Source organism: Oryctolagus cuniculus, chromosome 14 (assembly GCF_051225735.1).
Source record: "Oryctolagus cuniculus isolate XC-2025 breed Fujian yellow rabbit chromosome 14, ASM5122573v1, whole genome shotgun sequence".
NCBI lineage: Eukaryota > Metazoa > Chordata > Mammalia > Lagomorpha > Leporidae > Oryctolagus > Oryctolagus cuniculus.
The window spans coordinates 36,157,666-36,173,755 of NC_142880.1; the positions used below are offsets into that span (position 1 = coordinate 36,157,666).

The 16,090-nt window shown below is 40.0% G+C and overlaps 1 non-coding gene and 1 pseudogene across 1 annotated transcript; one reads left to right on the forward strand and one right to left on the reverse strand.

The window, feature by feature from the left end:
* Window positions 1–15,304, reverse strand: part of LOC138845149 (SMAD family member 5-like) — a 91,026-nt pseudogene extending 75,722 nt beyond the window's left edge.
* On the forward strand, window positions 1,568–1,698 carry LOC127487506 (small nucleolar RNA ACA64). The gene has a single exon (XR_007914365.1). It is a non-coding gene; the product is annotated as a small nucleolar RNA ACA64 (small nucleolar RNA).
* Window positions 15,305–16,090: the final 786 nt, after the last annotated feature.

Sequence of the window (16,090 nt, forward strand, 5' to 3'; positions counted from 1 at the left end):
TATATGTATAAAGTTAATTGAAAATAGATTTTAGTAAAAACTAAGAATGGGAATAGGAGGGAGAGGATGAAGGGTGAGAGGGTGAGAGGACTGGTATGGTGGGAAGAATCACTATGTTCCTAATGTTATATTTATGAAATACATGAAGTTTGTTTGCCTTAAATAAAAGTTTCTGGAAAAAATTAAAAATGGAAAACCATATGTATATGAGGATGTTTCAGAAAATTTGTGGCAAAATAAAATTAAAAGATAAGTTTATTTTGGTGTAAAAATTTTGAAATTCATGAATTTTTTCATAATGTGCATATTCTATGAACTTTTTGAAGACTCCAAGTGTAAGTATATATATGTATGGCATTTATTATATATAAGTGTATTATATATGTATGTGTGCACTTACTATACATAATACTGTAGACACAGAGAAACAGAGATGAGAAAACTGGATGGATACTTCCCTAACTATCAAATGTGGTTATCTCTGAATGCTGGATTGAAAGGGGGACTTTCAATTACTGTTTCACATTCTCTGGTTTTGCTTGAATTTGATTTAAGAGCAACATTAATTTTATAATATAAAAATATCAAGAGCAGAAAAGTTTGGAGATTGTCATATAGATTCAGGCTAACAAATTTGCAGTCTTGATGAAATATCCCTTGTCCTGTGAATATACAGGAGCTGCAGCAGCACTGGGGATAAAGGGATAGCAGGCAAGAGCTGGATGTAGGAGGGAGGTACAGGGTGGAACGCTCAATCTGGACGTAGGAAAGGTAGGCAGGAAATCTGGGAGAAAACTGCATCTAAATTAGACACAATCTTTTTGCTGATACTTTGTGCTTGTAGTTCTCCAAACCTGAAATCTGCCCTTCATTCCTGCTTTTCTACCTACTGAAATACTGCTCAGCCTTTAAGGCTTAGCTCAAATCCTGCTTTCTCCATAAAGCCTCCCCATTCCCCATTCCTCCACATTCTTTTTACTGTTCCTGTAACATTGTTTAAACATTAAGTTTTTAAATGCTTATTTATTTATTTTCATCAGCTTGAAAGGCAGAGTCATTCTGCCTTTTAAATAACTAAATTTTAAAAGAAAAAAACTGTCATTTTCTAAATTGGTTTTATGAGGTGCTTTCTTCTTGTTGGTCAGAGTTTCATTTAGTTTTTCTTCCTAGCAAGTTTTTATTTTCTATGTATAGACACATGGGCATCCTTAGGGATTAGAAAGCAGTTGGAAAAAATAAAATTTTCACTTCAAGTCCACAAGTGTGGGGTTGACAAAGTTTAGTAAATACCAAAGGTTTAAATGAAACTCTTCAGCAGTTAATAGCTTCATAAAGCACCCCTTAGAGAAAACAAAGACTAGGCCAATCACATAAAATCCTGCTAACTAAAACTGATCACCACAAACAAAAATTACGCAATAGTTTCTACTAACTTTAGAGCCCACTGGAATTGATGAAATCATCTGTCATTCAACTTGAATGATTTTTTCTTCTATGGATTTGTTCCAAATATAGTGCCATGTACCTGGCAGGTAAAAGAATGATGAAAATACCTAAGTTCTATGGTGTTGATCGAAAATCTGCCCAGCTTTGGCCATGGCTGTGGGTGAGATTCGGCGCCCAAAGCTACCAGCAACCGCAGCTCACCTCACGCTGCTTGTGGTTGGGGGTGGAGATAAAACCCAGGCCCCGATAGAAGGCAGAAAAAAGAAAGGGAGGAAGGAAAGAAGGAAGGACAAAATTACCTAAGTTCTATAAGCAAAACTCTCTCAGGTGGCTGACACAGCTGTGGGATACTCGGAATACAGGCCATATGATACTTATGTGTAAGTCTCAAGTGGCCGTCACAAATTAGACCTTCTACCCAGGACAGTGAGCTGGAACACAAATGGCGTTTCATCTGAAATAACTAAAACCATCCATTGGTTACACTTTAAATGCAATAAATAATGACACAGAAAACAATAGGAATTGCATTATCCTTTTCTCAAAAATTTACTTTTTAGGCCAGCGCCGCAGCTCCTCAATAGGCTAATCCTCCGCCTGAGGTGCCGGCACCCTGGGTGCTCCTCTTCCAGTCCAGCTCTCTGCTATGGCCCGGGAGTGCAGTGGAGGATGTCCCAAGTCCTTGGGCCCTGCACCCGCATGGGAGACCAGGAGAAGCACCTGGCTCCTGGCTTCAGATCAGCACGATGTGCAGAACGCAGCGTGCCGGCCGCAGCGGCCATTGGAGGGTGAACCAACGGCAAAAGGAAGACCTTTCTCCCTGTCTCTCTCTCTCTCTCACTGTCCACTCTGCCTGTCAAAAAAAATGCACTTTTTTCCATAAAATCAGAAACAGCAAAGTAGAAAGTCAAACCAAATTGAGATTTTAAAGTATGACAAGGCTCCATCTGCTTTCAAAAGGCACCAGAAAATAAAGCTTCTTGTGTCTTGGTAAATTAGGTCATTTTCTTCCAAAATAATTTCTTCATTCTCATGCCATAATTAGGTAGCCATTCAACTACATCCTAGAATAAAATGATCAAAAGGTTTTTTATTTAATAAACATTTTAGAGTTCTCATGTATTTTCTATTGGAAGATTGTATTCTGGGAGTGTAACACTGATGTTGAAATCAAAAACTGGAAAACTACAGAGCACTGATGGTGAGAGATTAGCGTCTGTGTTCTCTGATATGTGAAGTTTTAAAATCAGCTATCCCAACACTCACTGCTGATTCATGTGAGTGCTACACCAATATCCTCAGACTTAGGCCTACTGTAAGGACCTCTTAAGACTATGGTGCATGGGTTCTCATGTGAGCAGACTGACAGAAGAGCAACTGCATTAAGTACATGGTTTTCCAACATAAATAACATGCAGGAAACTGTAGGAAACTTAAGCTAGAACTGAAGAGTAACAGTTGTATAACCTAGATTAAAAATATAAAAAAGTACCTAAAAAAAGTCTAACTTCCTACAACTGTAGTATAACAGTTGCAGTGTTTGTTAATACAAAAGGGGTAACCAAGAAAGTAAGGATAACTATCTAGGTCCAAGTCACTTGAATGTATTTTACCAAAGATAACACTAAAAGCTGTTACCCATCAAAGTGCAAAATGAAAGATTAAAAATCAGAGTTCTGCCTGGGGTACCTTTATTCTTGCTGGCACTCTGCCTGGAACCATCTTGCCCCCCAGAGCTTTGCCAGGCTCAATTTTTTTCCTGCTTCCTTGGGATTTCAGCTTAAAAGTGACCTCCTTATAGGTGGGTTTGCTGACTAATCACCTTCGTCACTCCCTGTCACATCACTTTTCTATTTTCATCATAAAACTTGCATCTGGGCCGCGGAAGCCGAGCCGAGGGACGGAGCTGCGCAAGCTGCAGGGTCTGCACGCAAGTGCTCGAAGGGGAGTGCAACAGCGGGGAGACTTGGGAAGTCCAGGGCTCCGAGTCCACACATCGGCGCTGGAAGGGGAGCAGACCTGCGTGGAGAGCGTGGGAGCCCACAGTTCGGGACATCAGCGGCAGACTCAACACACCAGCGCTGGAACGCGAGAAATCCTTAATGGACAAGATAGAAAATCTCTCTCGTGAAAATGAAATATTAAGGAGGAATCAAAATGAAACGAAACAACTAGTACAACAGGAAACTGGGATAGTGACTGAAGTGAAGAATTCAATAGATCAAATGAAAAACACAATAGAGAGCCTTACAAACAGAATGGGAGAAGCAGAAGAGAGAATATCGGACTTAGAAGACAGAGAACAGGAAAGGATACAGTCAGACCAAAGAAAAGAAGAGGAAATTAGGAATCTAAAACATATTGTCGGGAATCTTCAGGATACTATTAAAAAACCCAACATTCGGGTTCTAGGAGTTCCTGAAGGCATGGAGAGGGAGAAAGGATTAGAAGGCCTTTTTAGTGAGATATTAGCAGAAAATTTCCCAGGTTTGGAGAAGGACAGAGAAATCCTAGTACAGGAAGCTCACAGAACCCCTAATAAACACGACCAAAAGAGACCCTCACCACGGCACGTTGTAATTAAACTCTCCACAGTGAAACATAAAGAAAAGATCCTAAAATGTGCAAGAGAGAAACGTCAGATTACTCTCAGAGGATCTCCAATCAGACTCACAGCTGACTTCTCATCAGAAACTCTACAAGCTAGGAGGGAATGGCAAGATATAGCCCAGGTACTAAGGGAGAACAACTGCCAGCCCAGAATATTATATCCTGCAAAGCTATCATTTGTGAATGAAGGTGAAATAAAGACTTTTCATAACAAACAGAAATTGAAAGAATTTGTTGCCACTCGTCCAGCCCTGCAAAAGATGCTTAAAGATGTGTTACACACAGAAACAAAGAAACACGGTCATCAATATGAAAGAAGGTAAAGGAAGGAAACCAAGGAAGGAAAGCTCACAGCAAAAGATCACAGGGAATTCAAAGCATATATTAGAACTTATCTTTGGCAAATGGCAGGGCAAAGTTACCACTTATCATTAGTCACATTGAACGTGAATGGCCTGAACTGTCCAGTTAAAAGACACCGTTTGGCTGATTGGGTTAAAAAACAAAACCCATCTATTTGCTGCTTACAAGAAACACATCTTTCCAACAAAGATCCATACAGACTGAAAGTGAAAGGCTGGAAAAAGATATACCATGCCAACAGAAATGAAAAAAGAGCAGGCGTAGCCATCTTAATATCAGACACCATAAACTTTACCACAAAAACCATTAAGAGAGACAAAGAGGGACACTACATAATGATTAAGGGATCAATTCAACAGGAAGATATAACAATTATCAATGTATATGCACCTAACTACAGGGCACCGGTTTATCTAAAAGATTTGTTAACAGACTTAAAGGGAGACTTAGACCCCAATCCAATAGTACTGGGGGACTTCAATACTCCACTCTCAGAAATAGACAGATCAATAGGACAGAAGATCAACAAGGATACAGTAGATTTAAACGACACTATAGCACAAATGGATCTAACAGATATATACAGAACTTTCAATCCTACAGCTAAAGATTATACATTCTTCTCAGCAGTACATGGAACCTTCTCTAGGATTGACCACATACTAGGCCATAAAGCAAGTCTCAGCAAATTCAAAAGAATTAGAATCATACCATGCAGCTTCTCAGACCATAAAGGAATGAAGTTGGAAATGAACAACTCAGGAATCCCTAGAGCATACGCAAACACATGGAGATTGAACAACATGCTCCTGAATGAACAATGGGTCATAGAAGAAATCAAAAGAGAAATCAAAAACTTTCTGGAAGTAAATGAGGATAACAACACAACATACCAAAACTTATGGGACGCAGCAAAAGCAGTGTTAAGAGGAAAGTTTATATCAATAGGTGCCTACATCAAGAAATTGGAAAGGCACCAAATAGATGAGCTTTCTATTCACCTCAAGGATCTAGAAAACCTACAGCAAACCAGACCCAAATCTAGTAGGAGAAGAGAAATAATTAAAATCAGAGAAGAAATCAACAGGATTGAATCAAGAAAAACATTCCAAAAAATCAGCCAAACGAGGAGCTGGTTTTTTGAAAAAATAAACAAAATTGACACCCCATTGGCCCAACTAACTAAAAAAAGAAGAGAAAAGACCCAAATCAATAAAATCAGAGATGAAAAAGGAAATGTAACAACAGACACCACAGAAATAAAAAGAATCATCAGAAATTACTACAAGGACTTGTATGCCAGCAAACAGGGAAACCTATCAGAAATGGATAGATTCCTGGACACATGCAACCTACCTAAATTGAACCAGGAAGACATCGAAAACCTAAACAGACCCATAACTGAGACAGAAATTGAAACAGTAATAAAGGCCCTCCCAACAAAGAAAAGCCCAGGACCAGATGGATTCACTGCTGAATTCTACCAGACATTTAAAGAAGAACTAACTCCAATTCTTCTCAAACTATTCAGAACAATTGAAGAAGAGGGAATCCTCCCAAATTCTTTCTATGAAGCCAGCATCACCTTAATTCCTAAGCCGGGAAAAGATGCAGCACTGAAAGAGAATTACAGACCAATATCCCTGATGAACATAGATGCAAAAATCCTCAATAAAATTCTCGCCAATAGAATGCAACAACACATCAGAAAGATCATCCACCCAGACCAAGTGGGATTTATCCCTGGTATGCAGGGATGGTTTAATGTGCGCAAGACAATCAATGTGATACACCACATTAACAGACTGCAGAAGAAAAACCATATGATTCTCTCAATAGATGCCGAGAAAGCATTTGATAAAATACAACACCCGTTCATGATGAAAACTCTAAGCAAACTGGGTTTGGAAGGAACATTCCTCAATACAATCAAAGCAATCTATGAAAAACCCACAGCCAACATCCTATTGAATGGGGAAAAGTTGGAAGCATTTCCACTGAGATCTGGGACCAGACAGGGATGTCCACTCTCACCACTGCTATTCAATATAGTTCTGGAGGTTCTAGCCAGAGCTATTAGGCAAGAAAAAGAAATTAAAGGGATACAAATTGGGAAGGAAGAACTCAAACTATCCCTCTTTGCAGATGACATGATTCTGTATTTAGGGGACCCAAAGAACTCTACCAAGAGACTATTGGAACTCATAGAAGAGTTTGGCAAAGTAGCAGGGTATAAAATCAATGCACAAAAATCAACAGCCTTTGTATACACAGACAATGCCATGGCTGAGGAAGAAATTCTAAGATCAATCCCATTCACAATAGCTACAAAAACAATCAAATACCTTGGAATAAACTTAACCAAGGACGTTAAAGATCTCTACGATGAAAATTACAAAACCTTAAAGAAAGAAATAGAAGAGGATACCAAGAAATGGAAAAATCTTCCATGCTCATGGATTGGAAGAATCAATATCATCAAAATGTCCATTCTCCCAAAAGCAATTTATAGATTCAATGCAATACCAATCAAGATACCGAAGACCTTCTTCTCAGATCTGGAAAAATTGGTGCTGAAATTTATATGGAGGCACAAGAGACCTCGAATAGCTAAAGCAATCTTGTACAACAAAAACAAAGCCGGAGGCATCACAATACCAGATTTCAGGACATACTACAGGGCAGTTGTAATCAAAACAGCATGGTACTGGTACAGAAACAGAAGGATAGACCAATGGAACAGAATTGAAATACCAGAAATCAACCCAAACATCTACAGCCGACTTATATTTGATCAAGGATCTAAAACTAATTCCTTGAGCAAGGACAGTCTATTCAATAAATGGTGCTGGGAAAATTGGATTTCCACGTGCAGAATCATGAAGCAAGACCCCTACCTTACACCTTACACAAAAATCCACTCAACATGGATTAAAGACCTAAATCTACGACCTGACACCATCAAGTTACTAGAGAACATTGGAGAAACCCTTCAAGATATTGGCACAGGCAAAGAGTTTCTGGAAAAGACCCGGGAGGCACAGGCAGTCAAAGCCAAAATTAACTATTGGGATTGCATCAAATTGAGAAGTTTCTGTACTGCAAAAGAAACAGTCAGGAGAGTGAAGAGACAACCATCAGAATGGGAAAAAATATTTGCAAACTATGCAACAGATAAAGGGTTAATAACCAGAATCTACAAAGAGATCAAGAAACTCCACAAAAACAAAACCAACAACCCAATTAAGAGATGGGCCAAGGACCTCAATAGACATTTTTCAAAAGAGGAAATCCAAATGGCCAACAGGCACATGAAAAAATGTTCAAGGTCATTAGCAATCAGAGAAATGCAAATCAAAACCACAATGAGGTTTCACCTCACCCCGGTTAGAATGGCTCACATTCAGAAATCTACCAACAACAGATGCTGGCGAGGATGTGGGGAAAAAGGGACACTAACCCACTGTTGCTGGGAATGCAAACTGGTCAAGCCACTATGGAAATCAGTCTGGAGATTCCTCAGAAACCTGAAGATAACCCTACCATTCGACCCAGCCATCCCACTCCTTGGAATTTACCCAAAGGAATTTAAATTGGCAAACAGAAAAGCGGTCTGCAGCCTAATGTTTATTGCAGCACAATTCACAATAGCTAAGACCTGGAACCAACCTAAATGCCCATCAACGGTAGACTGGATAAAGAAATTATGGGATATGTACTCTTTAGAATACTATACTGCAGTAAGAAACAACGAAATCCAGTCATTTGCAACAAAATGGAGGAATCTGGAACACATCATGCTGAGTGAAATAAGCCAGTCCCAAAGGGACAAATACCATATGTTCTCCCTGATCGGTGACAACTGACTCAACACCAAAAAGGAAACTTGTTGAAGTGAAAGGGACACTATGGGAAACGGTGACTTGATCAGCATAGCCCTGACTGTTAATGAACAACTTAATACATTATCCCTCTTAGTAGTTTTTTTGTCTGTTCTACTTAATATGACTGATTTAATTCTGTAATTAATACACAGTTATTCCTAAGTGTTGAAATTTAACTGAAATGTGATCCCTGTTAAACATAAGAGTAGGAATAAGAGAGGGAAGAGATATATAATTTGGGACATGCTTAAGCTGACTTGCCCCAAATGGTAGAGTTAGAAACATACCAGGGGACTCCAATTTAATCCCATCAAGGTGGCATGTACCAATGCCATCTCACTAGTCCAAGTGATCAATTTCAGTTCGCAATTGATCATAATGAAAGGACTAAGAGTCAAAGGGAGCACATAAACAAGTCTAGTACCTGCTAACACTAACCGATAGAATAAATAAAGGGGAGAGTGATCCAACATGGGAAGTGAGATACTCAGCAGACTCATAGAATGGCAGATGCCCTAAATAGCACTCTGGCCTCAGAATCAGCCCTAAAGGCACTCGGATCTGGCTGAAAAGCCCATGAGAGTATTTCAGGCATGGAAAGCCAAGACACTCTGGCAAAAGATCTCTGTGAGTGAGATCTCAGTGGAAAGAACAGGTCTTCAAAGAAGGAGGTACCTTTCTCTGAAGGGAGGAGAGAACCTCCACTTTGACTATGACCTTGTCTAAACAAGATAAGAGTCGGAGAACTCAAGGGGCTTCCATAGCCTTGGAAACTCATGACTGGAGCATAGGGAGATTACTGATGCCATAGACAGGAGTGTCAATTGGTAAAGTCAACAACAGGAGTCACTGTGCACTTACTCCTCATGTAGGATCTCTGTCCTTAATGTGCTGTGCATTGAGATTTAATGCTATAACGAGTACTCAAATAATATATTGCACTTTGTGTTTCTATGGGGGTGCAAACTGTTGAAATCTTTACTTAATGCATACTAAACTGATCCTCTGTAGAAAAAAAAAAAAAAGAAACTATCAACTCCCAACTTGACTCTCACTGGGATTAAACATGACAATAGGTCTGATCTGATTTCATCATCATTAAAAAAAATCATCTATTATTTTTCACTTTATGTTTCTGTGTGGGAGCAAACTGTTGAAATCCTTACTTAATGTATACTAAGCTGATCTTCTGTATATTAAGATAATCGAAAATGAATCTTGATGTGAATGGAAGGGGAGAGGGAGTGGGAAAGGGGAGGGTTGTGGGTGGGAGGGACGGTATGGGGGGGAAGCCATAGTAATCCATTATTCGTACTTTGGAAACGTATATTCATTAAATAAAAGTTAAAAAAAAAATAAATTAAAAAAAAAAATCAGAGTTCTTGCAACATTGGCCAAAAACAGCAAACAGAATTGAAAAGATAGATTTTTGTTAAAAAATAAATTTATCTATCCAAAAGGCAGAGTTACAGAGATAGAGACAGATCTTCCATCTGCTGTTTTGTTCCCCAAATAGCTGCAATGGCCAGGTCTAGGCTAGGCAAAAGCCAGGACTCTGGAACACCATCTGGGTTTCCTACATGGGTTGCAGGGTCCCAAGCACTTGGACCATCTTCTGTTGCTTTCCCAGGTACATCAGAAGAGAGCTGCATTGGAAGTGGAGCAGGCAGGACTAGAACCAGCACTCATTTGTGATAACAGTGTTTTAGGCAGTGGTTTAATCCACTGTGCCACAACGCCAGCCCTGAAAAAATACTTCTCCACCATAAAATAGAAGATAGAGGATTCTGAGGAGAGTTCATCTGAGCAATGAGTTTGTCCAGCCAATGAAGAGGCCCATGAAGATGAATGTCAATCCAACATGGGGTGCTGGTAACATCCTGCCAGTGATATTCTGCTCCCCAGCCCTTGACAAAACTCATTCTAATGGTACCCATTTTGAAAAGCTCATATACTGCCTCAAACTCATGACTGAAAGACTGAACCAGAACGTTTGTTAAAAATTTGGAGGCTGTAGCTGCTAAGAATCACAGAAAGTGGTGGGATGAAACTTGCAGTTCCTATTCTACAGATGCGCCATTGTCACTGAGACACTGCGTACACTTCCCCTCAAACATAGTTCAGATAAACACCTTTTCCAATATTTCATCTGGTGTTTTCAACTGTCAAACTGATTAAAATTTGACAACTCTAAGCAGAATCTACCTGTGCTATTGAAAGTCTGTGAAGGGGGGCGGAGCCAAGATGGTGGAATAGTGAGGGTGCACACCGATAGTCTGGGAAAATTTAGTTTAATAAAAGTGGAGTTACAGTAGCCTCAGAAAAAGGATCAGGAAAAAATTACAGAGAAAATTCTTCCGGATCTAGTGGCTATGACTTGTAGGACCTACTGGCAGAGCAGGGTCGCCCATCACGTGGAAGCCGAGCCACGGGAGCCACAGGGTCTGCGCGCCAGTGTGGGAAGGGAAGTGAATGTCACACAGACACCAGCGGGGAGAGCAGGGACGCCCAGGGCTCCGAGTCCACACATCGGCGCTAGAAGGGGAGGTGAGCTCAGTAACCGGAGACATTGGCAGGGAAATGGCGGACAGAATTTAGAGGGAAGCGGGCTTTGAAGCGGGAAAGTTCACCAGACTGACTACAGGAGAGAAGGAAAAAAAAAAGGGTGGGGGGGTACTGGTACAGACAAATTTCTCTCTCCACCAAACTTGCAAAGGCGAGCAAGAGACAAAGAGCAGGCCCCACTTGGGATATACATAATAAAAGGGGAGAGCTAAGGCTACAATTCAGTAGCCTAGGCAACCCAGTGGGAGTCCGCAGGAGAAACTGAGCTGGCACAGACTCTTTGGGTAGAAGCCAGAGATCGGAGCTAAATACCATCAATTCTGCTCAGCCATGAGGTATTACTTACCTCCTGAATAAAAAATAAAATAAATAAATAAATAAAGAGAGATTTAGCACGCATAACCTGAGGGTGTCACCTTTGCACACCCGTAACCCAGAAGAACCAAGCAGAGCTCTCAGGCCACACCCATCTCAAGCCTCCAAGGCTCCTCCAATAGCAGGCAGTCCACTTAACACAGACATAGTATAAAAAAAAAACTCACAGTGAGGGAAGAAGAATTAACTATGCCAAGCAACAAACACAAAAATCGAGGGAACAAGATCAACGATGACACTATGACGCCTCCAAATAAACAAAACACCCCAAGCCAAGATTATGAAGATGATGAGATAGAAGAAATGCAAGATACAGATTTCAAAAAAGTTATCATAAGAACATTTAGAAGTTTTCAAAAGCAAATCCTTGAACTACAGAAATCCTTATTGGACAGGATGGAAAATCTCTCTTGTGAAAATGAAATTTTAAGGAAGAATCGAAATGAAACGCAGAAAGTAGTAGAACAGGCAAGTGTGATGGTGAAGAGCAATCAAAATGAAATGAAGAGCTCAATAGATCAAATGACAAACACATTAGAGAGCCTTAAAAACAGAATGGGTGAAGCAGAAGAGAGAATATCGGACTTAGAAGACAGAGCACAGGAAAACATACAGTCAAACCAAAGAAAAGAAGAAGAAATTAGAAATCTAAAAAATATTGTTGGGAATCTACAGGATACTATTAAAAAAACCAACATTCGGGTTCTAGGAGTTCCTGAAGGCATGGAGAGAGAGAAAGGATTAGAAGGCCTTTTTAGTGAGATACTAGCAGAGAACTTTCCGGGTTTGGAGAAGGACAGAGACATCCTAGTACAGGAAGCTCATAGAACCCCCAGTAAACATGACCAAAACAGATCCTCACCACAACACGTTGTAATTAAACTCACCACAGTGAAACATAAAGAAAAGATCCTAAAATGTGCAAGAGAGAAATGTCAGATTACTCTCAGAGGATCTCCAATCAGATTCACAGCAGACTTCTCATCAGAAACACTACAGGCTAGGAGGGAATGGCGAGACATAGCACAGGTGCTAAGAGAGAAAAATTGCCAGCCCAGAATATTATATCCTGCAAAGCTCTAATTTGTGAATGAAGGTGAAATAAAGACCTTTCGTAGCAAACAGAAATTGAAAGACTTTGCTGCCACTCATCCGGCCCTGCAAAAGATACTTCAATATGTGCTACACTCAGAAACACAGAAACACAGCCATCAATATGAAAGAAGGGAAAGGAAGAACACCTACCAGTAAAAGAGCATGGGAAGCTCAAAGCATATACTAGAAAATATCTCCGGGAAAATGGCAGGGCAAAGTCACTACTTATTAATAGTCACATTAAACGTTAATGGACTTAACTCTTCAGTTAAAAGACAGCGATTGGCTCATTGGCTTAAGGAACAAAACCCAACTATTTGTTGCCTGCAAGAAACACATCTCTATAACAAAGATGCATACAGACTGAAAGTGAAAGGTTGGAAAAAGATATTCCATGCAAACAGAAACCCAAAAAAAGCAGGTGTAGCCATATTAATATCAGACAAAATAAAATTTAATACAAAAACTGTTAAGAGAGACAAAGAGGGACACTATGTAATGATTAAGGGTTCAATTCAACAGGAAAATGTAACTATTATAAATGTATATGCACCTAATTACAGGGCACCGGTCTATTTAAAAGATATGTTAAGGGACTTAAAGGGAGACTTAGACCCCAATACAATAGTACTGGGGGACTTCAATACTCCACTCTCAGAAATAGACAGATCATCCAGACAGAAGATCAACAAGGAAACAGCAGATTTAATTGACACTATTGCCCAAATGGATCTAACAGATATCTACAGAACTTTCAATCCTACATCTAAAGACTTCACATTCTTCTCAGCAGTGCACGGAACCTTCTCTAGGATTGATCACATACGAGGCCATAAAGCAAGTCTCAGCAAATTTAAAAGAATTACAATCATACCATGCAGCGTCTCAGACCACAGTGGAATGAAGCTGGAAATTAGCAACTCAGGAAACCCTAGAAAGTATGCAAACACATGGAGACTGAACAACATGTTCCTGAATGAACACTGGGTCATTCAAGAAATCAAAAGAGAAATCAGAAACTTTCTGGAAGTAAATGAGGATAACAACACAACATATCAAAACTTATGGGATACGGCAAAAGCGGTATTGAGAGGCAAGTTTATAGCAATAGGTGCTTACATCAAGAAATTGGAAAGGTACAAAATAAATGAGCTTTCAGTGCATCTCAAGGACCTAGAAAAACTGCAACTAACCAGACCCAAATCTAGTAGGAGAAGATAAATAATTAAAATCAGAGAAGAAATTAACAGGATTGAATCCAAAAAAAAATTACAAAAAATCAGCCAAGCAAAGAGCTGGTTTTTTTGAAAAAAAATAAACAAAATTGACACCCCATTGGCCCAACTAACTAAAAAAAGAAGAGAAAAGACCCAAATCAATAAAATCAGAGATGAAAAAGGAAATGTATCAATTACATTTGGTTTAGATCTGTAATTGATGCACAGTTATTCTTAAGTGTTGAAAATTAACTGAAATGTGATCCCTGTTGAACATGGTGGTGGGAATGGGAGAGGGAAGAGATGTATAATTTGGGACATGCTCAGGCTGACTTGCCCCAAGTGGTGGAGTTGGAAGCATACCAGGGGATTCCAATTCAATCCCATCGAGGTGGCATGTACCAATGCCATCTCACTGTTCCAGGTGATCAGTTTCAGTTCACAGTTGGTCATGGTGAAGGGACTGGGAGTCAAAGGGAGCACATAGACAAGTCTAGTACCTGCTAACGCTAACTGATGGAGTAAATAAAGGGGAGAGTGATCCAACATGGGAAGTGAGATACTCAGCAGACTCATAGAATGGCAGATGTCCTAAATAGCACTCTGGCCTCAGAATCAGCCCTAAAGGCATTCAGAGCTGGCTGAAAAGCTCGTGAGAGTATTTCAGGCATGGAAAGCCAAGACACTCTGGCAAAAGATCTCTGCGAGTGAGATCCCAGTGGAAAGAACAGGCCATCAAAGAAGGAGGTACCTTTCTCTGAAGGGAGGAGAGAACCTCCACTTTGACTATGACCTTGTCTAAACAAGATAAGAGTCGGAGAACTCAGAGGGCTTCCATAGCCTTGGAAACTCATGACTGGAGCATAGGGAGATTACTGATGCCATAGACAGGAGTGTCAATTGGTAAAGTCAACAACAGGAGTCACTGTGCACTTACTCCTCATGTAGGATCTCTATCTTTAATGTGCTGTACATTGAGATTTAATGCTATAACGAGTACTCAAACAATATATTTCACTTTGTGTTTCTATGGGGGTGCAAACTGTTGAAATCCTTACTTAATGCATACTAAACTGATCCTCTGTAAAAAAAAAAAAAAAAAGAAAGAAATTATCAATTCCCAACTTGACTCTCACTGGGATTAAACATGACAATAGGTCTGCTCTGATTTCATCATCATTTAAAAAAATCATCTATTATTTTTCACTTTATGTTTCTGTGTGGGAGCAAACTGTTGAAATCCATACTTAATGTATACTAAGCTGATCTTCTGTATATTAAGATAATCGAAAATGAATCTTGATGTGAATGGAAGGGGAGAGGGAGTGGGAAAGGGGAGGGTTGTGGGTGGGAGGGACGGTATGGGGGGAAAGCCATTGTAATCCATAAGTCGTACTTTGGAAATTTATATGCATTAAATAAAAGTTTAAAAAAAAAAAAAAGAAAAAGGAAATGTAACAACAGACACCACAGAAATAAAAAGAATCATCAGAAATTACTACAAGGACTTGTATGCCGTCTACTAACGTACTAGCAGAAAATGCATAAAAAGTCTCCCTAGTAGGATTGTTTAATTCATAGCAAGACAACTGAACACCAACATTTGGGCTCCTCACGGGCAACAGGCTGAACATCTCTGCTGGATGTACTGGGTAAAATCGGAGGAATCATATTAGTACTTATATCAATAGGTTGGAAATTATCTTGACCCAACTGATTATCAAGTGTTACATAAACAGAAACAGCCATAACCACTGGAAGCTTCTTGGTCCAGAACTTGTCAGGCAAACGGGATGTGTGCTGCTAGCAGGGGGCCATGCTGTGAACTGAATTCATTAAGATGAGGCACTAATACTGGAAGTAAATCTAGACTCTCTCTTATAGTGATATGAGTTGATACAAACTTCTTTTTGTTTGAATCCAAAAGGAAATTCACAAATATCTGATGGCTTTAACTCATGATGACTCTGCAAATCAGGCCAGCATCAAACATAACACGAGCCTTGTCTGTGAGAAAACTGCAGGTATCCATCTAAAAATCTGGGGATAATGACACATTTACTTGTCCTGCACTGCTCAAGCCTTTTTCCAGTTCATCCATGGCACCTTTTTTTCTTTTTTAGCCTTTTCACCAAATGATTGATTGCCTTTTCTGCCCATTTCTCTGCCTCCAGCTGAGCCAAGGCTGAAGCTGGGAGCTGTAAACTCAATTCAGGTCTTGCATGTGGGTAGCAGAAACCCAGTGGTGGGGAAAGCAGTGGAGGACACCCTGAGTCCTTGGGTGTGGAGGAATGAGAAGGCCATGCCAAGATGGCCTCTGGCAACAGAAACTGCCTGGCAACAGGCTGTGATTGGATGGCTTTGGAAAGCACATGACAATGGAGCCTGACTGACAACAGGTCATGATTGAAAGGCTTCGGAAACCACATGACAACAGGCTGTGATTGGATGGCTTCGAAAACCACATGACAATGGAGCCTGACTGGACAACAGGTCATGATTGAAAGGCTTCGGAAACCACATGACAACAGGCTG